Here is a 13,202-nt window from a genome sequence, read left to right on the forward strand (position 1 = left end):
GAAAGGCAAGCTTCAGTCTTAGAAGATATTTGCACTATATAGAGCCGGCAAAGTATGTAGGAAGAACCACTATAAATCAGTGAGAAAAAAGCAAATGACCCAATAAAAACTAGGCAAAAACCTGATAGGCACTCATAAAAGAACACATCCAGGTGTTCCTGTCGTGGTGCAGCAGAAACGAATCCGACTGGGAACCAAGAGGTTGCAGGTTCGATCCCTGGCCTCGCTCAGTGGGTTAAGGATCCTGTGTTGCTGTGGCTGTGGTGTAGGCTGGCAGCTGTAGGTAGCTCTGATTCAACCCCTAGCCTGGGAACCTCCATGTGCTTCGGGTGCGGTCTTGAAAAAAGAAAGAAAAAAAAAAACAAAAAAAACCCCACATCCGGATGGTCAAACTATGAAAAGGTGCTGCTCAACATCATTACTCATCAGAAAAATGCAAATTAAAACCGCAAGGAGAAGCCCTAGAATGGCTAAAATAAACGACCGAATAGCAGGTGTCCTTGAAGGTATGGAGGCACTGAAACTCCACATCTGGCCTGCTGTGATGGGGCGTAGAAATGGCACAGCCCCTTAGGAGACTTGTCTGGCAGATCCTAGTAAGGCTCAAGCTGTGCCTTCTCCACAGCCCAGGGTTTCCACTCCCTGGTATATATGCATATGCTCGAGAAAGAGGAGGGCTCCTGCTGGCAAAGGCGGATGTACGAGAACATTCAGCGCTGTCTCCGACTCCTGTCAGCAGAAGACTGGAGACGTAGATGGTCTATACACACGGCCCCCGAGACACCACAGATCGCCTGGGTCCATTCAAATGAAGTTCAAGGAGAGGCAACACGAAAACACGATGAGTCAAACCCCGGCCATGTCTGGTGGGTGTGTGGACTGAGTCGATGCGCGAGGGAACTTTTCCGGGTGCAGACATGGTCTATATTTGGACTGGGGTGGTGCGCATATAAGTTCCTATAAATGTAAATGATTAGCAAGCTGTGCATATAACATCTGTGCATGTTATGGACTTTACTGTGTGTATGTTATGCTTTGATGAAAAAAAAAAATCAAAAGACACAGACGCAGAAGCTAAATTTATGCTTACCAAAGGGGAAAGGGTGGCGAGGATTAAAATCCGGAGTGTGGGATTAAAATATATGCATCACTATATGTGAAATAGGGGACAACAAGGACCTACTGTGCAGCACAGAGAACTGTGCTCGATATCTTGTAATAAACCAGAATAGAAAGGAATCTAAGGAGTTCCTGTTGTGGCTCCGCAGGTTAAGAATCTGACATGGGGTCCATGAGCATGCAGGTTCCAGTCTCTGGCCTCGCTCAGTAGGTTAAGGATCTGGTGTGGCTGCAAGCTGCAGTGTAGGTCGCAGATGCAGCTTGGATCAGTGCTGCTGTGGCTGTGACGCAGGCCAGCAGCTGCAGCTCCGATTCGACCCCGAACCTGAGAACTTTCACATGCCATAGGGGTGGCCGTAAACAAACACACAAACAATCTGAAAAAGAATATATATAAAACACAAAATGAATATATATATTCATTTTATATACATATAAACTGAAACACTTTGCTGTCTATCTGAAACTTCGAATTGTACATCAACTAGATTGCAATAAACATTAAAAAAAATAAATACCAAATTTTCAAAATAGAAACAAAGCAAAGAAATGCAGGTTCCTATGTCCAAGGGAAGTAGTACCAAAAATAATAATGTATTGAACACCTTATGTGTGCCAGGTGCTTTATGTAAATTATTTCACTTCATCTACCCAAACTCCCCCGTCAGCCAGGTATTATTCCCATTTTATAGATGAGGAAACTGAGGCTTAGCAAGAGGTTCAGTAGCTTGTCTGAGACTCAAGGCCGGGAGGCGCAGGGGCCAGGACTGGAAGTCCACAGTCCAAGCTCTTGCCACAAGGCTTAGGATCTCAGAATGGTTCTTGCCGCAGCCTCAGAGCTTCCTGTTTTGCCTGCTACTCTCCCCAAGCACAGAAGCCTTAGAGATCAGAGAACTTCATCATATATCCCGAGAGTCCAGGAACTCAGATCCCTCTACCGTCTTTATTTATTTAATTTATTTTTTTCTCTTTTCTAGGGCCACACCCGCGGCCTGTGGAGGTTCCCAGGCTAGGGGTCGAATCAGAGCTGTAGCCGCCAGCCTACACCAGAGTGCACGGCAACGCCGGATCCTTAACCCACTGAGCAAGGCCAGGGATCGAACCTGAAACCTCATGGTTCCTAGTCTGATTTGTTAACCACTGAGCTACAACAGGAACTCCCTCTACTGTCTATTAAAAAAAAAAAAAAAAAAAAAAAAAAAAAGAGAGAGAGAGAGAGAGAGAACATGTAGAATGGGGAACCCACCCCCTTATGCATCCTTTCCAAAAATTTGTTCCGACCAAAGGAACTCGTGGTTTCCTACCCACCCTGTTCATCCTAACTGTTCTGTGCTGTAAATTCTCTGAGAATGAAGCCGTGAGGACTGGCTACAGCTGTCACTGTCGTGAGCCAAAGCTCAACGCCAGCTCTGTTCCTCTGAAACTGCGAGGCTCTCGGGAAGTCAGTTTCTCAAAGCCCTTGTTTCCTGGTTTGTACAAAGGGGCCCGTGATCCTTACCTTGCACTCTCATTGTGAGGATGGGTGAGGTCGAACGTAGGACATGCTCAGCTCAGTGTCAGCCTCCAAGCCAGGGTGGTAGAGAAATGTCACCTTTTCTTGATGCTCCATTCTTTCTAAGCCTCTTAAAGAGGCTTAGCATCTTGCTTCTCTAGGTCATTCAACACAGGTTTGAAAAAAAAAAGTGGAGGAGTTCCCCTGTGGCTCAATGGAAATGAACGGTATCCATGAGGATGCAGGTTCCATCTCTGGCCCTGCTCGGTGGGTTAAGGATCTGGTGTTGCCAGGAGCTGTGGTGTAGGTCACAGATGCAGCTCGGATCGAGACTTGCTGTGGCTGTGCTTTAGGTCAGCAGCTGCAGCTCCAATTCGACCCCTGGCGTGGGAACCTCCATAGGCCGAGGGTGCGACCCTTAAAAAAAAAAAAAAAAAAAAAAAAGTACGGGAGTTCCCGTTGTGGCGCAGTGGTTAACGAATCCGACTAGGAACCATGAGGTTGCAGGTTCGATCCCTGGCCTTGCTCAGTGAGTTAACGATCCGGCGTCGCCGTGAGCTGTGGTGTAGGTTGCAGTCGCGGCTCGGATCCTGCGTTGTTGTGGCTCTGGCGTAGGCTGGTGGCTACGGCTCCGATTAGACCCCTAGCCTGGGAATCTCCATATGCCCAAGAAATAGCAAAAAGACAAAAAAAAAAAAAAAAAAAAAAAAAGTAATGCTAATGATTTCTTCACAAAGTGGAGATGCAGAAGGAAGGGGGCAAAATTTCAGGGCTTGAGTGTCAGAGGGGGTGGGGGGTTATTTTCCACTGGATCGGTTGGTGAGAAGGTATTATTTGTATGAACCTTCAAAACATGGGTAGGACGTGGTCCCAGAGCAGAGACCACGAAGGTCATCCTAAATTGGGGGAGGGGAGTGGTACCCTGCGAGCAAAGATGGGGGTTGGGAAAGGTGAGCCTGCCATTCTGGTGGGTGCCTAAGCTTTTTGTGGAGACAAGTGGGAGCTCAGGCTGGAACGGAAGATGAGGTCCCGCCCTGAAAGCTGGACATTTTCTGTAGGAACGGAAACATTATGGAACGGGGGAGGCCTAAGAGGAAGTGGGGTGGCGGACCCACGTGGGAGGTGAAAGCGACTCGGCCAGGAAGCCAGTGAGGAGAGGAAGGTGCGGGTCCAGGCGGAGATGCCTTGGGTGGCACCTTGGGGCGGGGAGGTGGTGGGGGGACGGAAGGAAGATGCAGGGAGCTGAAAGGTGGGTGAAGGACTCAGGAGCCAATCTTCTGAGTTTAGAAGCGGGGAGAAGGTCAGTTTGGAGATGAGGAGGAGAGATTCCTTGATGGCTGAGACTAGAGGGCGTGCCTCTCATCCCGCTCCAGTTCGTCACCTCCTGCAGCCTGTCACTGGCACGTTCTCAAGAACACACTGTCCCTTCTGGCCTCAGACTCGCACGGGGCACCCAAAGGGCAGACCCTGGCTTTTCTGCAAGCTTCCTTTCCACCCCTGCCACATAGGAACCCACAGAGGGAGGCGTGTCAAGACCCAAACAGATCCCATGGGGGCCTCGTTTCCAGATGGACCCCTCCCAAAGGCGGGGATTTGGTTGCGTTGCTCTTCCAGCTGATGGGTGCACTCCACCCCCCCAACCTGTGCAAAGTCGACGCCAGGCTTCCCGATTTTATGGAGCGATGCAAAAAGTGTTTTGAATAAAATCCACTTGTTATTGTTGTTTTACAGGGCTGTAGCCGAGGCCAGGAAGAAATCCGCCCCCTCCGAAGGTTGTTTTTGTGACCGTTCTTTGGAGCATTGTTCTAAAAATGGGAAATTACAGCCTGCCGTGCCAAGGGAAACAAACACCTGCAGTTAAAGGAATACCTTCCATGAGGTGGTTTTTAGAGCCCCAGCCAGTTCTGGATGCAGAGCTGCTGCACAGGGCCTTTTTGCTGCGTTTCTTCACTTCTAAGGGGATGGGGCTTGGAAGCTGGGTGGGCTTTGGCGAGGATGGGGCTCAGGCGGTGGTCCTTCACTTAGTCATTCAATAAACATCTATCGAGCATCCGTTACGGGTCAGCCTTGGTGGTTTTCATACTCCCCTCCCTGGCGTTGTTAAAATCCCTGGGAGAGCTGGCTATGGGCAGGCGACTTTCGGACACAGATTTTCAGGGCTGGTAACTGACCCCTGCGCCCAGACAATGGGGAGCCTGCAGAATGTCAGCTCATTCTCTTCTGCTTTTCCTTTCTCGCTCCCTCTTTCTTCCCTCCCTCCCTCCTTCCTTTCTCCTTCTTCATTAGTCTACAAAAATAAAACGACTATTTCAACACGCCAGTTAATACATTTTTTTTTTTTTTTGACCACACTTGTGGCATATGGAAGTTCCTGGGTCAGGGGTTGAACCTGTGCCACAGCAGCAACATGAGCCGCTGCAGTGACAATGCTGGATCCTTAACCCAAGAGAGAACTCCGATATTTTTCTTTTCTTATCTTTTTAGGGCCTATACCACAGCCACAGCAACACGGGATCCAAGCCCTCTCAGTGCCCTCCACCACAGCTCACCACAATGCCAGATCCTTAACCCAAGGATCGAGGCCAGGGATTGAACCTGCATCCTCCTGGATAATAGTTGGGTTCATTTCCACTAAGCTATGACGGGAACTCCCTAATACATTTTTCTTTCTTTCTTTCTTTTCTTTTTTTTTTTTTTTTTTTTTTTTGTATTTTTGCTTTTTCTAGGGCCGCTCCCGCGGCATATGGAGGTTCCCAGGCTAGGGGTTGAATCAGAGCTGTAGTCACCGGCCCGCACCAGAGCCACAACAATGCGGGATCCCGAGTCGAGTCCGCAACCTACACCCCAGCTCACGGCAACGCCGGATCCTTAACCCACTGAGCAAGGCCAGGGATCGAACCTGAAACCTCGTGGTTCCTAGTCGGATTCGTTAACCACTGCGCCATGCCGGGAACTCCTCCTAATACATTTCTTTAGGCAAAGGATTTTTCAAAGTTTCTGGTCACTGGAGTACAGTCTGAAATTCTTGTCTATGGTGTTAGATATCCAAAGATACTTTTTAGGTTATCAGGTGAATATTTAACATTTATCAATATTGATATAATTGCAAAATAATCAGGTCTGGAAATTTATGGATCGTGAAAGGAAGACTTTTCTGATGAATTTGTGGTTTCAAAGAATCCAGTTTCAGAAGCTGATCTCATCTTTATGAGAAGAAAGAAGGGAATAATGGGAGACAATGAGTTTCTAACTTTTTGAATGTGTTGGCTTGAGGAGAACTCCCTGCCTCGAAGTGCTTGCCTTCCTCTGGTGGGCTGGCCAGGGAGTGGTGGCAGATTTTTTGGGAAGCAGGGTTATTTCCCTGGGACCACTTGGTTCCTGATGTGATCCCACCTGGAAGAAGAGAGATGGAGTCAAAAAGGTTCTCGCAGTTCCCGTCGTGGCACAGCAGAAATGAACCTGACTAGGAACCATGAGGATGCGGGTTCAATCCCTGGCCTCGCTCAGTGGGTTGGGGATCTGGCGTTGCCGTGAGCTGTGGTGTAGGTTGCAGACGCGGCTCAGATCTGGCGTTGCTGAGGCTCTGGTGGAGGCTGGCAGCTACAGCTCTGATTGGACCCCCAGCCTGGGAACTTCCACATGTCCTGGGTGTGGCCCTGAAAAGACAAAAAAAAAAAAAAAAAAAGGAAGAAAGAAAGAAAAAGCAACAGGCAATAAATCTATGCGGTTCTGACCTCCAGACTATACTGTGTACCTTCCCAAAGTCACCTGAGGCCCCACGCTCCATCCTCCATACCCAATGCAGTGTTTGGGACATACTTAAAAAAAAAAAGATTCCTTATTTATCTAAAATTCAAAATTAATCCAGCATCTGGTATTATCATCTGCTAAACTGGCAACTTTAAGATTCCTTCAAGACCCAGGTTTCGGGCTCCCCCACCCCCACTGCCTGTCATGCCCAAGGACCCGGGACTCTCGCTGCCACCCCCACCACCCATCACACCTAATCCAGGCTCTGTCATGGGCTTATGTCACTGAGGCATGTTCGCTCGTATCTGTTTCATTCTCTAGCAAGGGAGCCCCACGGAGGCATGATCCAAACACTTGCTCTCTTGCCTCTCAATGAAGGACAATTAAAATATCCAGTAAGCAGCAGGCAAACACATTGCTCAGCTGTGAGTCCGAGCTCCCTCTTAGCAGGCTGAGACTTTCGAGTCTCTCGGGGATAAGTTGAGACCCGTGTGGAACCTGAGATGGTGGATTAAGTGTGTTGCAGGACTAGAGAACCTTTTTTTTTTTTGCCATGTCTTGGGCCGCTCCCGCGGCATATGGAGGTTCCCAGGCTAGGGGTCTAATCAGAGCTGTAGCCGCCAGCCTACACCAAAGCCACAGCCACACGGGATCCGAACCACGTCTGTGACCTACACCACAGCTCATGGCAACACTGGATCCTTAACCCACTGAGCAAGGCCAGGGATCGAACCCGCAACCTCATGGTTCCTAGTCGGATTCGTTAACCACTGAGCCACGACGGGAACTGCTGTGAGTTTTCTTTTTAAGCCATTAAGTTCGTGGTAACTTGTTAGGACAGCCATAGGCAACTAGGTTAGTGGCTATTTGCAATACCTGAGGCCACAGGTGCTGAAAGCCTGGTGTGGGAACAGGAGGAGAGAGCACGTAAATATATATATTCGAGGTAAATTGTGAAGAAGATGGACTCAGAGACAGATGGACACATAGGGTCAGAGCTCAGGTCTTCCTCCTGCCCCAGTGCCCTGGGGCCTGGTCCTCGTCTCTCCTCTCCCAGGAAGACTCCCACCCATATCTCCATCCTGTCCTGGGGCTGAGGGACGATCCGCTTCTGTCACCAGGGCCATAGGTGGGAATTCTAAAGGACGTTTCCTAGACACATGCCTTGGGGAGTTCCCATCGTGCTGCAGCGGAAACAAATCTGACGCGGAACCATGAGGTTGCAGGGTCGATCCCTGGCCTTGCTCAGTGGGTTAAGGGTCCGGCGTTGCCGTGAGCTGTGGTGTAGGTCGCAGACCCGGCTCGGATCCTGTGTTGCTGTGGCTCTGGCGTAGGCCGGTGGCTACAGCTCCGATTCGACCCCTAGCCTGGGAACCTCCATATGCCGCAGGTGCAGCCCTAAAAAAAAAAAAAAAAAAAAAAAAAAAAAAGACCAGGGGTCATAGCTACACGCCTTGAAGTTACCCAGGATGCTTGGAGGCTGCAGGCACATAACTTCAGATATTTCAGAAGTTAACTAGACTTTTTGTCATGGGCTAGGAATCCATTCACTTGGTGGGGGACAAAACTGAATTCTAAACCCCTGGTTTATCCATCCTGATGCTGGCCACTGTGCGTGCTTTGCTGGCTCCAGAGTTTTCAGATTTATTTATTTGTGCATGTCCTATATCATTTTATAATTTTAGTTTGCTCATGGAAATATGTTGGGTGTCTGACGCCTCGTGATTCACCCTCGCATGGTCTCCGTGTGCCCACTGGTGTGCTCTGTAAGCGCTTGGGAAGAAGGTTCCCTAATTACACGTTGCAGGCTGCCCCGTCATCATCCATCAAGGTTTTCTTTATCATCTATCTGAAGTCATTCTGTGCAGCTATCACCCCACAAATCCCCTGGCTCCTGCAAATAGCACCCTTGCATCAGCCATAAATTAGGCATAATTTTATCCACATCAGCTTGATAAAGTTGATGAGGGCTGGTTTTGCTTCCTCTTCCTGCCTCATGAATCATTTATAGATTTTTTTTTTCTGCCAGGCTAACCTCCCCCGGCTCACGTGCGGAGGTTACCAGACCGCGCTCACCAGCCCCCCGCCCCGAGCCATCTGTTTAGGTGACACGTTGGCACCGCCGCAAGTGCCAGCCCTTGGATTTTGTGGCATGATGGCAACGTTTGATCATGACCGCTCCTCTGTAGCTTTCTTCAAAGAGTAAATGCTCCTTTGGTGGCAGGGGGTGGGGCTAATGTGCGTTTCAAAGGCAGATTTCACCCAGGGTCAAGGTTTAGCTGACAATATATCAAGAAATGGGATCTTTCCCCTGGGCTTCTCAGAGCGACAATGCTAAAAGTAATACAGGGCTAAAAAAATACGTTTCTTGCTTTTATTTTTAACATTTTATTTGTTTTTTTTTTGGCCACCCTGCAGCGTACAGCAGTTCCCCAGGCCAGGGATCGAACCTGTGCCACAGCAGGGACAGCATCAGATCCTTAACCTGCTGGGCCACCAGGGAGCTCCTAGATTTCTCGTTTTCCATCTTTTAGCCACATTGAGATATGTTTTAAGCTTTTTTCTTTACATGGTTGGTGTGTAACCCTTCTCAAAAGCAGGAAGCTGATCTCCATAAGCTTTGCCTCCTTGCGTCTTAGAGTTTGGCATATTCATAGTGAAAAGGGGTGATTATATAATTATATATTCATACGATCCAAAGCTGGACGAACATTTTCTCTTCCTCCCTCTCCTCCTCCAAATGTAAAAATCACTCTTAGCTGGAGGTCGGTTCAAAAATAAGCCGTGGCCTGAGCGTGGCCTGCCAGCCATCGTTTGCAGACTCGTGCTATAATGTATGGTTAATTAAGCACGTGCAGACAGAGACAAAGCCAATGACCATGGCTTTGTTTCTCTAATTTCCTTCTGCTTTCCGGCGGCCTGCGTCGCACAGACCCGTGCTCTTTCTGTGGCTGGGATCAGTTCATCTGGCATTCTGCTCTTTTAAAACTCAATGTCCACTCCTGTGGGCTGACAGCTCACATTTTTTGGGTCACTGACATGTGCAGGTCCTTGGAAGTGGAGACTCCCCGCCATATAATTGGACTTCCTTTTATCCCCAGATACCTGCTGTGTTTGCCCTAGGTAAATATTTCCCCAGATGTGAATAGGTAATTAAAATTCTGAACCTTTCATGGCCCTGGATCCTTATCTGTTTCAACAGTACTCACCTAGATGGATGGCTCAGCGGAGGCAAAGGTATGTGAGTTAAGGAAGACCTGGATGCAGTGAGGGGGTGGGGAAGGTGGGGGAGGCAGGGGGCCCCCCACTCGGGGCCCCACCCTCTGCCAAGAATCTCCTCTGGAATTGTCAGTCCCCCTAACCTGCTCTGGGAATTTTTACAATCAAAGGCCCTCCTATGTGGCAGACAATAAAGGGGTGTGATGGCTTTACTGTGTGTGTGTGTGTTTTGGGGGTGGGGGGACATTTCTCATCAGTGTCACTTTAGCCATTGGCTCCGGAAATTCCTGCCTCTGAGATCCTACTCTCTGCAGATCAGGGGGTGGGGTCTGGGCTCTGGAATCTGGGTGGTGTGAGGACTAAAGGAGAAATTGCAAAAATGCCTGCCAGCGAGTAAGCAATCAATAAAGGTTAGGTTATGGTTTCTGCTTTCAGACTTTAAAGATGGGCCGGATGGAGGTCAAAGGTCAGCTCACCAGCACCCCTTGGTCCTCTCTACCTTCCGGCCCTTCTCAGGTTCTAGCTTCTGCTGGACTCGCCCCTGGAGCTGTCTGGGAGTGGAATTTTTACTAATTCTCAAAGTGCTGACACATCACTGGCAGGGTTCAGCTGGCAGCAGCTTTGTTTGTGTGACTGCCTCTGTGTTTCCTCAGAGTTCGATGAAAAAAATAACCCTCAAAAATCAAATTAAAGCAATCGTAGATGATAAAAGATCCCTAGGAAGGAACTGTGTTTCATCATCTGTCCGGCAAAGTGAGCCGCAGGCTTTGGAAGCCCCGAGCCGGGCCAGCGCGTCGGCTCCCGGGAACCTTGGTCGACACTGCCCCCTCGTGGCCGCAGCGGCACCTGCCGCTGAGGGCGGGGAAGGCGCGTCCCCGCCGGACCACGTTGCTTCTTGGAAAAACCCGGGCGGAAGAGGTTTTTCTCTCTCTCTTCAGCCGCGTTTTCCGGTACCCTCTGCCACCGAGGCCCTTTCCATTCCCGCTTCCCCCGTGCGCGTCCTCCACTTTCTTTCAGTTGCTGGGGATGGTGTGGTCCGATCAGGCACGGATTGCTGTGGGACAGTTTGTTTGTTTGTTTGTTTGTTTGTTGTTGAGGGGTATTTATACCCACATGGGATTGCATCTTTAGGACGAGCTCTAGTCTGCACATTTTGTTCTGGGGCGAATTTCGACACCAATCATCAATACTTTTTGAGCAGCTGATGCTGTGTAGCCTGTGCAAAGGCCCTGAGGTAGGAAAGGGGCTTGGCTTTTTAAAAAAAGAATTGAAGACTGGACCATTGGGGAGAGGGGAGGGGGTCCTGGACTGAGCTGAGGGAGTGAGCAACGGGAAGGAGGAGGGCGGGAGATGAGAGCCAGAGATGGAGTTTCCCAGAAGAGTGTCAGGAAGCTGTGAAGGGTTTTACTTGGTTCAGGAGCAGGAGTGGTGGTGAAAGGGGATTTTTTTTGTTTTTTTTTTTTTAACACCCGCACCTGCCGCATGTGAAAGTTCCTGGGCCAGGGGTTGAATTGGAGCTGCAGCTGTGGCCTGTGCTGCAGCCGGAGCAACACAGGATCCAGGCTGCCTCTGTAACATACACCACAGCTTGCTGCAACACTGGGTCCTTAACCCCCTGAGCGAGACCAGGGATCGAACCTGCATCCTCATGGAGACAATGTCAGGTCCTTAACCCGCTGAGCCACAACGGGAACTCCAGGGGGATTTTCATTAGTTACAAAATTACTTTGGCCTTAGTGTGGAGAGTGGACTGCAGGGGTGCTAGAGCGTGAGACGGGAGCCAGGTAGGAGGTCCTCTGGGTGTGCAGGTGAGGCGTGAGTGGTGTGGCCCAGGGCAGCCTGGTGGACCTGGAGGCAGTTCCTGGGGGTGCTTGGGAGGTGGCCTTGCTTGGCTGGAAGTGAGAGTGCTGGAGAGGAAAGGGCCGGGTGCACCCCTTGGGCCAGAGCAGTGGGAGGCTAGAGACAGAATTTGCAGAGACTGGAAAAAGACGAGGCAGGGGGAATCAGACTTCTCTTGGACAAGGGGCGTTTGAGATGTTGATGGATGGTCAGATGCGAAGGGATGAGGTCTGGGCTCTTTTGGTGGCAGGTGATAGAAACCGAGAGGTGAGCTTCTTTAGAAGTTTCTGAATTTTCTCCCAAAGTCCAAGGGCAGGGCTCTGTGGGGCCTCCGGGAGGGAGGGGCGCGGGAAGAAGCCCAGGCACCCTCCCCACGGTCTCCTCTGTGCATCTGCCTGACCTGCCTTCTTGCTTCATCTTCTGCCCGCGGTGCTGTGTCCACCTCCCCCTGTCTCCTCTGATCCCTCTTGCATCCCTTCCGTCACTGCTCAGATCCTGAGCCAGGGAACTCTTGTCTTTTTTTTTTTTTTTTGCTATTTCTTTGGGCCGCTCCCGCGGCATATGGAGGTTCCCAGGCTAGGGGTCCAATTGGAGCTGTAGCCCCTGGCCTACGCCAGAGCCACAGCAACGCGGGATCCAAGCCGCGTCTGCAACCTACACCACAGCTCACGGCAACGCCGGACGCTTAACCCACTGAGCAAGGCCAGGGACTGAACCCGCAACCTCATGGTTCCTAGTTGAATTCGTTAACCACTGCGCCATGACGGGAACTCCAAGCCAGGGAACTCTTGAGCTGACCAGGGCATGCTGCTCTTGCTCTCCTCACTCCCTGTAGTTCTTTTACGCTTTTAGCACAGTTTTATCTCTCTGTCTCTTTGTTTATTTGGTTTTTTAATTTCATATCTTTTTTTTTTTTTTTTTTTTTTTTATGGCCGCAACCAAGGCAGATGGAGGTTCCCTGGGCCAGGGATAGAATGTAAACTGTAGCCACTGCAGCCATGTGGACTCTTGAACCCACTGCGCCGGGCTGGGGATGGAACCCTTGCCTCCACAGCGACCAGAGCCCCTGTGTTTGGGGGCTCCTTAGCCCACTGTGCCACAGCGGGAACTCCTTTGTTTACTTGTTTATTTGGAGGGACCTGATGGAGCTTGGCAGCTCCCTGAGAGCAGAGGCCCCTCTTGGCTGCACTCTGCTGTGCTTTGGTCTTTGTGTGGTTCTGGTGCAGAGCAGGTGCTTCACGCGTGTTTGTTACATTATGAAATCTGCTCCCCTAGCTTCCTCAGACTGCTCAGCACCGCTGTGAACACGGCAAAGAAATGCTGGTAAATGCCTAAGGAGTAATTTCATGCCTGCGGTCTCCTTTGCTTCAAGAAAAAAGGGAGTGGCTGATTCTCCTTTTGTGTGAGATTCGCTTGGACGGGAACTCAGGAAAGGCAAGGGCTGCGGCAGGGGCATCATGGCCCGTGGATGGCAGTCAGGTGGTGCTGACCCGGCTGGTCCTCACCGCACCCTCAGCCTCTTCTGCGCAGAAATGTCCTTAAAGACTGGCTTGAGCGGACAGTTTGCCCAGGAGGCCTCTGCAATTTCAGCCTGGAACTAAGATGTCCTAACAATGACGACAAGTCAAGGATCGAGAAAATGCATGTGCAGAGAGGTTTTGCTTTAAAAAAACAGTTTGAGGAGTTCCCGTCGTGGCTCAGTGGTTAACGAATCCGACTAGGAACCATGAAGTTGCAGGTTCGATCCCTGGCCTCGCTCAGTGGGTTAAGGATCTGGCATGGC

The 13,202-nt window shown here is 50.1% G+C and overlaps 1 long non-coding RNA gene across 1 annotated transcript; it reads left to right on the forward strand.

The window, feature by feature from the left end:
• Nucleotides 314-4,663, forward strand: LOC102164954. The gene is made up of 2 exons (XR_002341467.1): nt 314-866; nt 4,343-4,663. It is a non-coding gene; the product is annotated as an uncharacterized LOC102164954 (long non-coding RNA).

Source organism: Sus scrofa, chromosome 2 (genome assembly GCF_000003025.6).
Source record: "Sus scrofa isolate TJ Tabasco breed Duroc chromosome 2, Sscrofa11.1, whole genome shotgun sequence".
Lineage (NCBI taxonomy): Eukaryota > Metazoa > Chordata > Mammalia > Artiodactyla > Suidae > Sus > Sus scrofa.